The sequence below is a fragment of the Hemicordylus capensis genome, chromosome 5 (genome assembly GCF_027244095.1).
Source record: "Hemicordylus capensis ecotype Gifberg chromosome 5, rHemCap1.1.pri, whole genome shotgun sequence".
Lineage (NCBI taxonomy): Eukaryota > Metazoa > Chordata > Lepidosauria > Squamata > Cordylidae > Hemicordylus > Hemicordylus capensis.
Window position 1 is genome coordinate 103,245,185 of NC_069661.1, and position 11,763 is coordinate 103,256,947.

An 11,763-nucleotide genomic window follows, 5' to 3' on the forward strand; every position below is an offset into this window, starting at 1 on the left:
ATCAATAATTGTGCATTGAAAAACTAGGCAAAATCTATCTGGATTGTGAAATATATTGATTAAAGGGTGCAGGAAGGGATAACTCATCTACACAGAGTGTGCATCTTTGGGAAAAGTCTTTGATTTTTTTTTTTTTTTTTTTTTAATAAGAGTTTCAGTTTGCCCCACACATACAAAGGTTCTGTACCTAACAGCTGAATTGCAGGCAAAAAACAGGCAGAGCTTTTCTCTTTGTTTCATCACTCATAGTGTTATAAAAGGCAACCTTTTAAGTGTAATTTCATCAATAGAAACAATGGCTCTAAATGGGGATTGCCTCCATTTTCTCCAGCTAGCTTTGAATTGCAAATAACAGTTATAACCTGCAGGCTAGAGGAGCAAGCCTCTGGCAAGACTGGAATGCTTTTAACAAAAACAACAAAGAATCTTAATGGCATCTTGAAGACCAGCAAATGTTTGATAACTGTTGTGGACTAGATGATCCTGGCTAACTGGGCAAAGAGGCAGCTTTCAAAGTGGTGGTTTTCTCCTATTTAGCAGGGTGAGAGAAATTGCCCTATCCAATCCCAGCACAACTTCCCTCCAGTGGTGATTGCTGGTGTCTCCCTTGTTTCTTTTTTTAGTCTGTGAGCCCTTTGGAGACAGGGAAGCATCTTTTATTATTTCATTTTCATGAAAACGGCTTTGATAACTTTTGCTGAAAAGAGGCATATAAATATTCATAGTAATAGTAGCCCATTTCATCAGATATATTAAACATTATCCTCAACAAGCCCATGTCTAGTGTGTGTATGTATAGATACCTTTTCTCTATACTGATCTGCATAGAGACACCTGCCAACTGAGGATAACACTTCATGCATCTGATGAAGTGGACTCAAGGTCACAAACACTGATGCCACAATAAATGTGCTAGCCTTTGAGCTGCTACCAGATTCATTTTTGCTGCAACAGACTAACATGGCTGTGCCTCTGGATGTATTTAACAGTTGCAAAACAGGCAGTTGGCCAGCTAATCCTATCACTGCATCTACTTGATGGGGAACACTTTACTTCCTGAGTTGTGGCTTTTTAGGCAGCTGTTCTAGGCTCAGGAGCCCTACTGGCAAAATGAAAGTTGTGATGCATAGTAGTAGTAGAATCATTATTTACTTAGCCACAGGCCATTACAAAACTACTCAAGATCAAGGGTGTAGCTATAATTGAGCAGATGGGTTCAAAGAACCTGGGGCCCTCCAGCTCTCCCTCTCCCTATTTTCTTCATTATCTCCCTCACTCTGAGGGGCTGCTGGGGAGGGGTCAAACATGGCCCCCTCTCCCCTAGCTATGCTCCTGCTCAAGATGTACAGCAATGGTACACAAACTACAAAAATAAAAATCACGTCAATATAACATACATTTAGTATCACATATTGTGACGCAGAATAAAACATGGCTCCAAAGGGAAGCACTTGAAACATTCTGTACCATCCTTTCTCTTGTTTGTCAATACAAATTTGACTGTCCTCTCAGTAACTAGAATATTTTGGTCCATTAAATACATGTGTGCTGAAAAGAATGGTCACTTTTTATACAAAGGTTCTGTGCCATGAACAGTTACAAAGCAGGAAGAAACAGTGAGGTGAGTGATTCTTGGGTATCCACACCGAAGCAGTTCTTGCTGCAGTCCTTCCCACCTTTTCTGTCCTCATGGACCATGCAGCAAGTATGGTTTGTATTCCGTTCTTTTGCAGGTTGCAGTCCCTTCCCGAGTCACTGCCCCCTAAGGTCCCTTCTGTGTGCATGAGTAGAAAGCCATGGTGATTTTTTCTCCATTTTTAAAAATTTTTTTAATTTATTTTTTTGGTGCACAAATCACGTGCTGGTAAACTGAAGGGGTACATCAGCTGGGGTGGTGCAGCGGGGAAAGCAGCTTGGCTAGAGTGCAAGAGGCTGTTCGTTCAAATCCCTGCCGATGTGCTTCCTAGACTGTGCCTAGTAAATACATTTGTAGTCATCTATATTGGGCAGCAGAGATATAGGGCGGTGCTGAAAGGTATCATCTCATACTGTGTGGGAGGAGGCACTGGTAAACCACTCCTGTAATCTAACAAGAAAATAACATGGAATGTGATCACTAGGAGTCACACCAACTCACCGGCACAATAAAAGAAAATGAAGGAAGATCAACCCTGCTCCATGTATTTCCATTTGCTCTTCTGCTGCACTGGAGTTCTGGAGATTCCATCCTCAATATTTTTTAAAATATCCCAGACTTTCAATAAATTGCTGCGTACAAGTTCACAATTAACGGGAGTAAATTTTCTTGCTGTTAGTGGAACTTACTTTTAAGAAAACGTGCATCTATGGTACTGCTGACTTTAGTAGGAAGGTACAATCACAGGATGATCTTGCGACATGATTTAACCGAATTATGGATCATTGACATTTGGTTAGAAAAGGGCAGACTTGGTTGAATTAATTGCAGAGCTTAGAGGAATTAAACACACCATTCAGTGTCTAGGAAGGTAAAGAAACAGAAGGGTGCTATGCCCTTATTTAAATTCCATTGTGCTCTTCCAGCTTATCACACCAATGTGATAGCAATGTTCCTCCTGACCCTGGAGCTTAGAATGGAGAAGGAAAAGACTAAAGCAGCTATTAGTTACTTTAATCCTTTTGTAATACTTGTAATAGGAATGTGCATCCTACAGTGGGGAAGGGGCATGAGATTTAAGTTGTGAGGGAGGCTCAAAGGAGATTTAAGCTTTTTAAAAGAATTCACAATTACAGTCAAGTCCTATGCAGAGGTACAGCTCACTGATCTCAAATCTCCTTTGTATATGACCAAAACAAAATAATGCTTATGTGAATTGTGGAAGTAAATGTTGGTGTACATATGTTAAGAAAGAAGAAAGACACCAGATCTATATTATATTCTCAGCTTTTACTGTCCTAGTGTTCACTATTTGATATATAGTTTTCTTATTTCTAGTGTTAATTCACTAATTTATTTCTTAAATCATAGCTTAAAAGTGCTTAGGAGTTGTCAACTGATTGTGTGTGGGGGCGGGGGGGCAGCCTAGCCTGATCCTGTGCTTTTAACAGTAGCTTGATCTGCATAAATCAGGAGCCTTTGGATGGGATGGTATAAAAAGTTAATAAATACATACATATAAATAAATAAATCAGCACCTAAACTTTTAATAACAGTATCTCTTGCTAGTTCCTGCAGATAAAGCTGCTTACAGTAGGGATGTGCATTAAGGGCACTTACCCTCCCCCCCATCAGTGTTTGGTGTCCCCCTGCTTTTCCCCAGCCAGTGCTCGGTGTCCATAAAAGCCTTTGGGGCAGCAGTGTACCTCCCTGCCGCCCCTTCCCCCTCTTCAGCCGAAAGTACCGGGTGTGCGTGTGCATGGCGTGTGCCTGTCTGATGGGCATGCGCGCCTGGTACTTCCGGCCTAAGAGGGGGAAGGGGTGGCAGGGAGGTACACTGCTGCCCCGAAGGCTTTTACGGACCCCAAGCACTGGCTGGGGGAAAGCAGGGGGAGGGGTAAGTGCACCCTCGCCCACCCCTAAAGTGACACCTCCACCCCCCTCAAGCCACCCCCACCCGGTTCCATGCACATCCCTAACTTACAGGTGAGTCAAAAGCCTGGCAACCTTCCCTTTAGGACGAGCTCAGGGGATGGGGTTGTCATAACTCAATAGCAGAGCATCTGCTTTGCATGCAGAAGATCTCGGGGTCAATGCCTGGCAGCCTCTCCAGGTAGACCTGGGTAAGACTCCTGCCTGAAACCTTGGATAGCTTCTGCCAATCAAAGTAGACAATACTGAACCAGAGGACCAATGGTCTGATTCAGGGCTACTCAACTCAAATGCCCTGGAGGGCCGGAACCATCCACAACTTGGTGTACAGGGGCCGAAGTCAATGTTTAGCACATTATTACATTAAAATTAAAAATATTATTAGTTACTTGTGGATCTACTCTCCTTATCAATGGACCCATAGTTTCAACCAAGGATAGTAGCCAGAGAAAATGTCTTGGCCCTGCTCAATCAGTGGGGCTGCTGGAGTGCATGCCAGCCCCAAACAAATGCAAAATCTTTTCCTCTCCCTAAATTGCCGTTGGTTGCTGCAATCCTAGGCATGTTTACAGGGGAGTGAGCCTCACTGGGCACACCATGGAGCATATTTCTGAGAAAGCATGCACAGGATGGTGCTATAAGGCAGTTTCCAGCTCCTGTGTTGCTGCAGGATACCTGAGGGCCAGTAGAATAGTCCCTGCGGGCTGAATCTGGCCCCCGGGCCTTATGTTGTTCAGGCCTGGTCTGATTCAACGTAAGGCAGCTTCACATTTTCCTATGTGTCCAAAGGTTCCCTTCTGGAGAAGCAATTCCATATGTCAGAAGAAGGGAACTTTGAATACAACCCACCCACCCCTGCCCCCCGCTGTGCTTAATCTCACATATTTCCAGGGGAGGGGGAATATTGTGCTTCCTCAATGGCAAGAAGCAACCCTTGTTTTATGTGTTTCAGGACTAAGTACAGGTACTGACATCAGATTCTGGAGGTGAGCTAAAACCTGTTTGCAAGTAGGTCATTTATTCCCGACATAAGCCCTCAACAAGCAGAAATTCAACACTTCCCAGCATATAGTGATGCAAAAGCTTCACCTGCTGAATTGCCTTGTCAGACAGCCAATGAAGGCAGAGTAACCCCATCAACAAAATAAGTTGGCAACTCTGCCACCAGGATTCTCACAAGTATGAGCTTTACAACCACACTTCTGGATAGGGTTGCCAACTTTCTCTGACAAGGCTCCTGGACTACGTTTAAAAGCAAGCTGACAAACAGAAGTTTGGCAGATATGTTTTTCAGCTGGTCCATTCTTATACTAGGAAAAGCCAGCAACTCTGTTACTAACATATCAAATGGAATTGTTTAAAGTACACTGAGTTGGTTTTAATTAATTTTTAATTAGAACTGTAAGTTTCCACATGTACCCAAATTTGATTTCTAAGTGACTCACCCCAGTTTTATTTTAAGCAAAGGATTGCCCCCACTTCCATGTAAGTCAGCTGATTTGCCTAAGGGGAAGTGCATACAAAATCAGGGAACACAGGTAGTGTGTATATATATATAATGTTGCAAACATGAGGTAATGGAATTTGGTGTGACTTGCATGCTTTGCAATCAACATCATGAGAGAGGTTTCACTTTGGGCTTGATATGAAATTTTGGCAACGCTTTTGCCAGTGCAGTGGCGGAGGCAATACATTTCCATTTGGTTAAATGTTTATCAAACTTTCACCTGTGGGTCCCAAAAGCAATGCCTGAACCATATTACCAGGGTTGTTTTTTTTAAAAAACACGTTGATTATGTCTTCAGGTATTCCCCACATACATGGCTTTGATTAGAAACTTCCCACTGAATGAATAGAATTCATTCCCTTGGTGCAGTAACACAGTCTCAAAGCATTCATGTTGATGGTTAACTGTAACAACTAATTAAGGCTGCATTCTTATGCAGATGTATTTGGGATTAAGGTCTGTTAAACACAGTGGGACCTCACACTTCTCAATAAGTATGCGTAGACTCTTTCTGTTAGGCTGCACAACAAAACATACTGACTTAAAACGAAATTAAATTCAAATTAATGGGACTTGCTTCTAAGTAACAATATTTAGGGTTAGGCCATTGCTCCTATTCAGCCCAGCACAGTGTCCTTCCCAGCGGCTGTTGCTCGGGTCTCCATTGATTTTCATTTTAGACTGTGAGCCCCTTTGGGGACAGGCAAACATCTTATATTTTCTTTTGCTAGGTAGACTGCTTTGAGAACTTTTGTTAGTTGAAAAGTGATATATAAATATGTTTGATCATAACAGCTCTTCATACAAACCTGGGCTTATACATGTTTTCTGTCAGTGTTCAGCTTCTTCCTTGTGTGTTCTTATTGTTTAGCTGGCCTGTGCTTTTATTTCTTCTGTTCTTTATTGCCTATCTTATTTGTACTTCGAAATGTTGTTGGCTACCCTGGGGGGACACAGAACCTGGGAGTCCAACCCCAGCTCAGTGCAGGAAGCCCAGAGCTAGAACATTCCCAAACAGTTGGCTATTTAGCCTCTGCTTAAAGAGCCCCAGGGAGGGAGAGCCCCTGCCTGGCAATTGGTTCCATTGTCAAACTCTTCTTCTTGCTAAGAAGCTTCTTCCCAATGTTCCATGGAAATCTATCCTCCTGTAACTTCAGCCCATTGGATCTAGTCCTGCTCTCTAGGGCAGGAGAGAACAAGTCTTTGCCCTCCTCTGTGTGACACCCTTTTAGGCATTTGAAGAGTGCTATCATGTTCCCCTGTCCCAGTCTTCTCCTCTCCAAGCAAAATATCCCTGTTCCTTTAACCTTTCCTGATAGGGTTTGTTCTCCTGGCCAACATGGTTGGCCTGCTCTGAACCATTTCCAATTCTTCTATATCTTTTTAAAAGTGCAACACCCAATGCTCCAGATGAGGTCTGACTATTATGGAATAATGTGGAACTATTACTACTCATGACTTGGACACTATTATCCTATCAATACTACCAAAACTGCATTCGCCTTATTTGCAGTTGCATTGCAGTTTGTGATTGACTGCAATCCCAAGATCCTTTTTTACATATATGATGCCAAGCCAGGTATCCCCCATCCTATACCTGCTGTGCAGTGCATCAGATTCCGCACACACACACCCGTGCAGAACTTAAAATTTCACTGTTGATTTTCATTTTGTTTTAGCCCAGTTTTTCATTCTGTCAACCTTCCTAGTTTTGTGTCATTTGCAATGCGATGAGAATCTCTCCATGCATTCATCTTATTAACTGATAATAAATATTGCCCTTCAGCACCATACTCTAAATTTCCCTCTAATTCAGGGTTGCTCAGCTTCGGTCCTCCTGCAAATGTTGGTCTACAGTTCCCATAACCCCTGGCTATTGGCCACTGTGGCTGGAGATTATGGGAGTTGTAGTTCAAAAACAGCTGGGGACCTAAGTTGAGCAGGCCTACAATTTGATGAGGACTCTGAGTATGGTTTTCCAACTAGTTATGAATGTGTCTGAAGATATTATAGTCACATTCTTGCTTATTTGAAACAAGAATTATACAGGGATTGAAACAAGAAATCTTGTTTCCTTGAAGAAAGAACTAGGGTTCTTATAGAGCTGAACGGTGGGATATAAATGTCTTAATGAATAACTTATTTTAGAAATAAGCTTCTCTGAGTTCAATGAAACTTACTTTCAAGTGTCAAATTCACAGCGACTAAGCCTGAAATGCAAGGGTGACCAGATGCAAATGTGGTTAGGGTTCCTGTATCTGTAATTGTTTTAAAATAAGAAGTTTGATAGGTATGGTTTGTTTTGAGGAGTGACCAAAAACTGCAGTTGTTGAAAATCTGTCTGCTTCACAAAATACAGCAATCCTTTCTTCAGTTATAGCTAGTCCCTCTACTGAATTCTCATTTCAGGACATACCTACAGCGTATGTAAAATCTGAATTTAACAATGTGGAAAAGTAAGTAATTCCCTGGATGTTTTGCTTTTTATGTTGCATAATGGAAAGGCAGAATACTTCCTGTTTCTGCTCTATGTTGAGAACAAAGAGAGAATAATAATATTGTCCTTTCAACTGGGGTTGTAAACTGTTTTTTGAAGGAGGGCTCTTGTGATTTTAATAGCTGCATGATAGGAGGCTAGTCAGTAGGATAAGTTTTTCCCCAGCACTTCATATTTAGATTGGGAGGAAACATCATCTGCTGAATTTGTTGTCAGGTGGTTGGGAAAGGCACAAGGGTCATATCAGCAGAAGAAAGGTGGCAGCCATCCTGGCTCAGCCCCTGTAGACTGGAAGGCCATCTCATCATTATGATGACTACAGGAAAAAGAGAACATCCTATAAGGCCTGGGAGCTCCCTTTTTAATTTTATATACAAATCAGCACTTAATGTCTAAGTAAGGTGCAATCCTAAGCAAGTTTACTCAGAAGTAACCCCTGCTAACTTGGCAAAGAGGCACTTTTTAACATGGTGATTCTCTTTATTTAGCAGGGGGAGAGTAACTGGCCCTATCCACCCCCAGCACAGTACCTCCAGTGACTGTTGCTGGTGTCTATCTTACATTTCTTTTTTGATTGTGAGCCCTTTGGGGACAGGGAGCCATTTAATTTAATTTTAATTTAATTTTAATTTAATTTTAATTTCTCTGTGTAAACCGCCCTGAGCCATTTTTGGAAGGACGGTATAGAAATCCAATGAATGAATGAAGTAAGTTCCTCTAATCATACGGCTGCTGATTGAACGTGCATGCAGTTGCAGATCTATTTCACCTTTTACAATTAGTTTGAGCAGAGTTTCCTCAACTTAGGCATAACTACAAAAGAAAACAAAATTTGCCATCAATACTGACCGGGTGAATTGATAAAATTTCCCTACCTGAATGGTAAAGCCCACCTCTCTTAAAAAAAAACACCAAATGCTGAAACGTGTTGGGGAGTAAAATATACAGTCAAATATTTATTGTTTAACCCATTAAATTATGACAAGAGTCTTCTATACATCTGCTATTTTTCATTCCTATTTACTACAGTTTTGAGCCCTCTTCTTGACTCATGCTGTGTTTTAAAGACAAAACAGAGTTCCTCATATTTATTTTGCTGACAGAACTTTCAGAATGATCCCCACTGACGGACGCCGTTCTGATAGGGCTGCTGTGCCTTAAATGGCTGCATGAAATCCAATCGAGTAAGCTTCTCCTCTCCCTATACCAGGAAAGCAGGCCTTAATTTTGTGGAAACACAGCACAAAATTGAAAGGCAAAGTGGGAGTTTTCTTACAAACATAAGAACAGCCCTGCTGAATCAGGCCCAAGCCCATCCAGTCCAGCATACTGTTTCACACAGTGGCCCACCAGACGTCATTGGAAGCCACAGGCAGGAGTTGAGGGCGTGCCCTCTCTCCTGCTGTTACTCCCCTTCAACTGGTAAAGTGTCAGTTTCTGCATCAGTTTCTGACAGAGCCTGTGGTTTCCTTCCTGTTTTTCAGATTAGAAGTAACACCTCAGGTCAAGGTCATCTTCTGAGAAAAAGAACACTTTATAAGAATCCCCCAAAATGAGTGAGTCACCATCAGGTCAAAGCTCTATAGGCACAATACAGTAACTATTTTTCAAGGAGAAAATGAGTGAGTCACCATCAGGTCAAAGATCTATAGGCACAATATAGTAACTATTTTTCAAGGAACGCCCAGTACCAAAATGATTCTAGGTGTATCCACACAGACAGAGGAGAGGGAGGACAAAAGGCCAAGGGGGCAATGGATGGAATAGGCAGCGGCTGCTTTTCCTCCTGATTCAGTGGCAAATCTACAAGGAAAACCTGTTGAACTGATAAGGATCAGTTGAAAACAAATTCTTGAAGGACTCACTCAGGCTTCAAACTCAATTGCAGCAAAAATGCATGTGACATTTGGAATGTCTGCGTAGTGTGGAACATTACAATGTGGTGCCATTTGACAAACAAGCATCGGCTGGGATCCAAAAATCTGGTCACCTAATTCTGAGCACCCAAAGGGGCAAGCGATAGACAATGGCTGTTCTCTTCATAACCAGCTTGTGAGCCTTACAGAGGCATCCTCTGATTGGAAGCAGAATACAGGATTACCTGGATCTTTGGTCCAATCCAGTTTTTGTGTTTTAAGTGTTTCTTGTATTCAGAACTGGCCCTTCCACTAGACCCAGGTGGTTGCCTAGGGCACCAGTTTTTAGGAACAAAGGAAGCTGCCATATGGTCTGACATAGAGGAAGCTGCTATATACCAAGTCAGACCACTGGTCCATCTAGCTCAGTATTGTCTACACAGGAGTGGCAGTGGCTTCTCTAAGGTTACAGGCAGGAGTCTCTCTCAGCCCTATCTAGGAGATGAACATAAGAACAGTCCTGCTGGATCAGGCCCAAGGTCCATCTAGTCCAGCATCCTGTTTTGCACAGTGGCCCACCAGAAGCCTCTGGGATGCCAGGGTGGGAACTTGGAACCTTATCTTCCCAGAGTGGTCCTATCCCCTAAGGGATTCTCCTTAGGGAATCTTAGTGCTCACATGTAGTCTCCCATCCAAATGCAAACCAGAGTGGATGCTACTTAGCAAAGTGGACAATTGATGCTTGATACCACATGACCAGCTCTCCTCCCAAAAACATGGCTTTTTGATGATAATTTGATGAACCAGCATGGTGTAGTGGTTAGAGTGCGGGACTAGGACCAAGGAGACCTGAGTTCAAATCCCCATTCAGCCATGATACTTGCTGGGTGACTCTGGGCCAGTCACTTCTCTCTCAGCCTAACCTACTTCACAGGGTTGTTGTGAGGAGAAACATAAGTATGTAGTACACTGCTCTGGGCTCCTTGGAGGAAGAGCGGGATATAAAATATAATAATAATAATAATAATTTGCTGAAACTGCACACCAAATTTGGATTGGATCCCACTCCTCTCCCACTGTCAAAGGAAGTTGCCTTCTACAATGTCAGATCATTGGTCCATCTAGCTCAGTATTGAGAATGGCAACAGCTTCTGCAAGATTACAGGCAGGAGTCTCCAGCCCTATCTTGGAGATGTCAGGGAGGGAACTTAAAACCTTCTGCATGCAAGCAGAAGAGCAGAGCCCATCCTCTAAGAATATCTTATAGTGCTCACACATGGAATCTCCCATTCAAATGCAAACCAGGGAAGACTCTGCTTAGCAAAGGCTAAAGTAACGCATGCTACAAGCCCAGCTCTCCTCCCAGTGCCAGAACATAATATTGCCAATTAAGTTCTTCTCTCCTTGTATTGCATCCCTGAAGTACTGCACAGTAGTGTAAGAATTATTTTACCAATCATTTTTATGTTAAGTATTACTAAACATTATATACCCATTAAATATACTGAAGTGATGTTGTATATGATAACTGCAGCCAGGATACTTGATGCTTCTTATTGGAAAACACATTGAATCCCTTCTCTAGAGGAATGGCAAGTTAAATTATGGGATTATGCATCCATGTCCAAGATAACTTCATATATAAAAAATAAGTCCAATGACAGTTTTATTTTAACATGGCAACCATTTATTATAATACTGTACATGGTTTGTTACCGCACCCTAAATTTGGGTTCCCCCCCCCCTTTTCTTTAATAAGGTCTTAAGCTTCTGGTATTGGTTACTAATATCACTCTAGTTAATTATTATTTGATGGGATGTTGTGATTCAATTTTGTATGAGATGTAATCCAGTGGATGTAAAAACAAATAGTGAGATTTCCCTCCCTTGCTTTGTATTTGTTAATTTTATATGTGTTATCTTCTTTTTCTTTTTAAGTAAAGATTTTTGAATTTTTTAAAAAAATATATAATACTCATCCTGTTCCCCAAAGGTCCTGCATATTCTGCACCCCAAAATAGTCTTTTGCTGGTTGCACCTCAGCCCCCAAGAAACAGCTAGTCTCATAAACTGCACTCCCCCTCTTGCATATGAATTGCCTGCCACAGCATTCATTCCCCAAAACGAAATGGTCTCAGACTGAATTTCCAAGTCAACAGCAGCATCTTTTCACCTCTGAAGTGAGTTTTGCCCCCACAATAGGCTGGGAATTCTTTCCCACTGTATCCTCAAACCAGCGCAAGCTAGTCTTTTGCTGGCCATTCGACCTCAGGAAAGAGCAGCCTGAGGGGCGGGTGAGGTCTGGGGGGGCCAAGCTTCGCCCCAGGGCTGACCT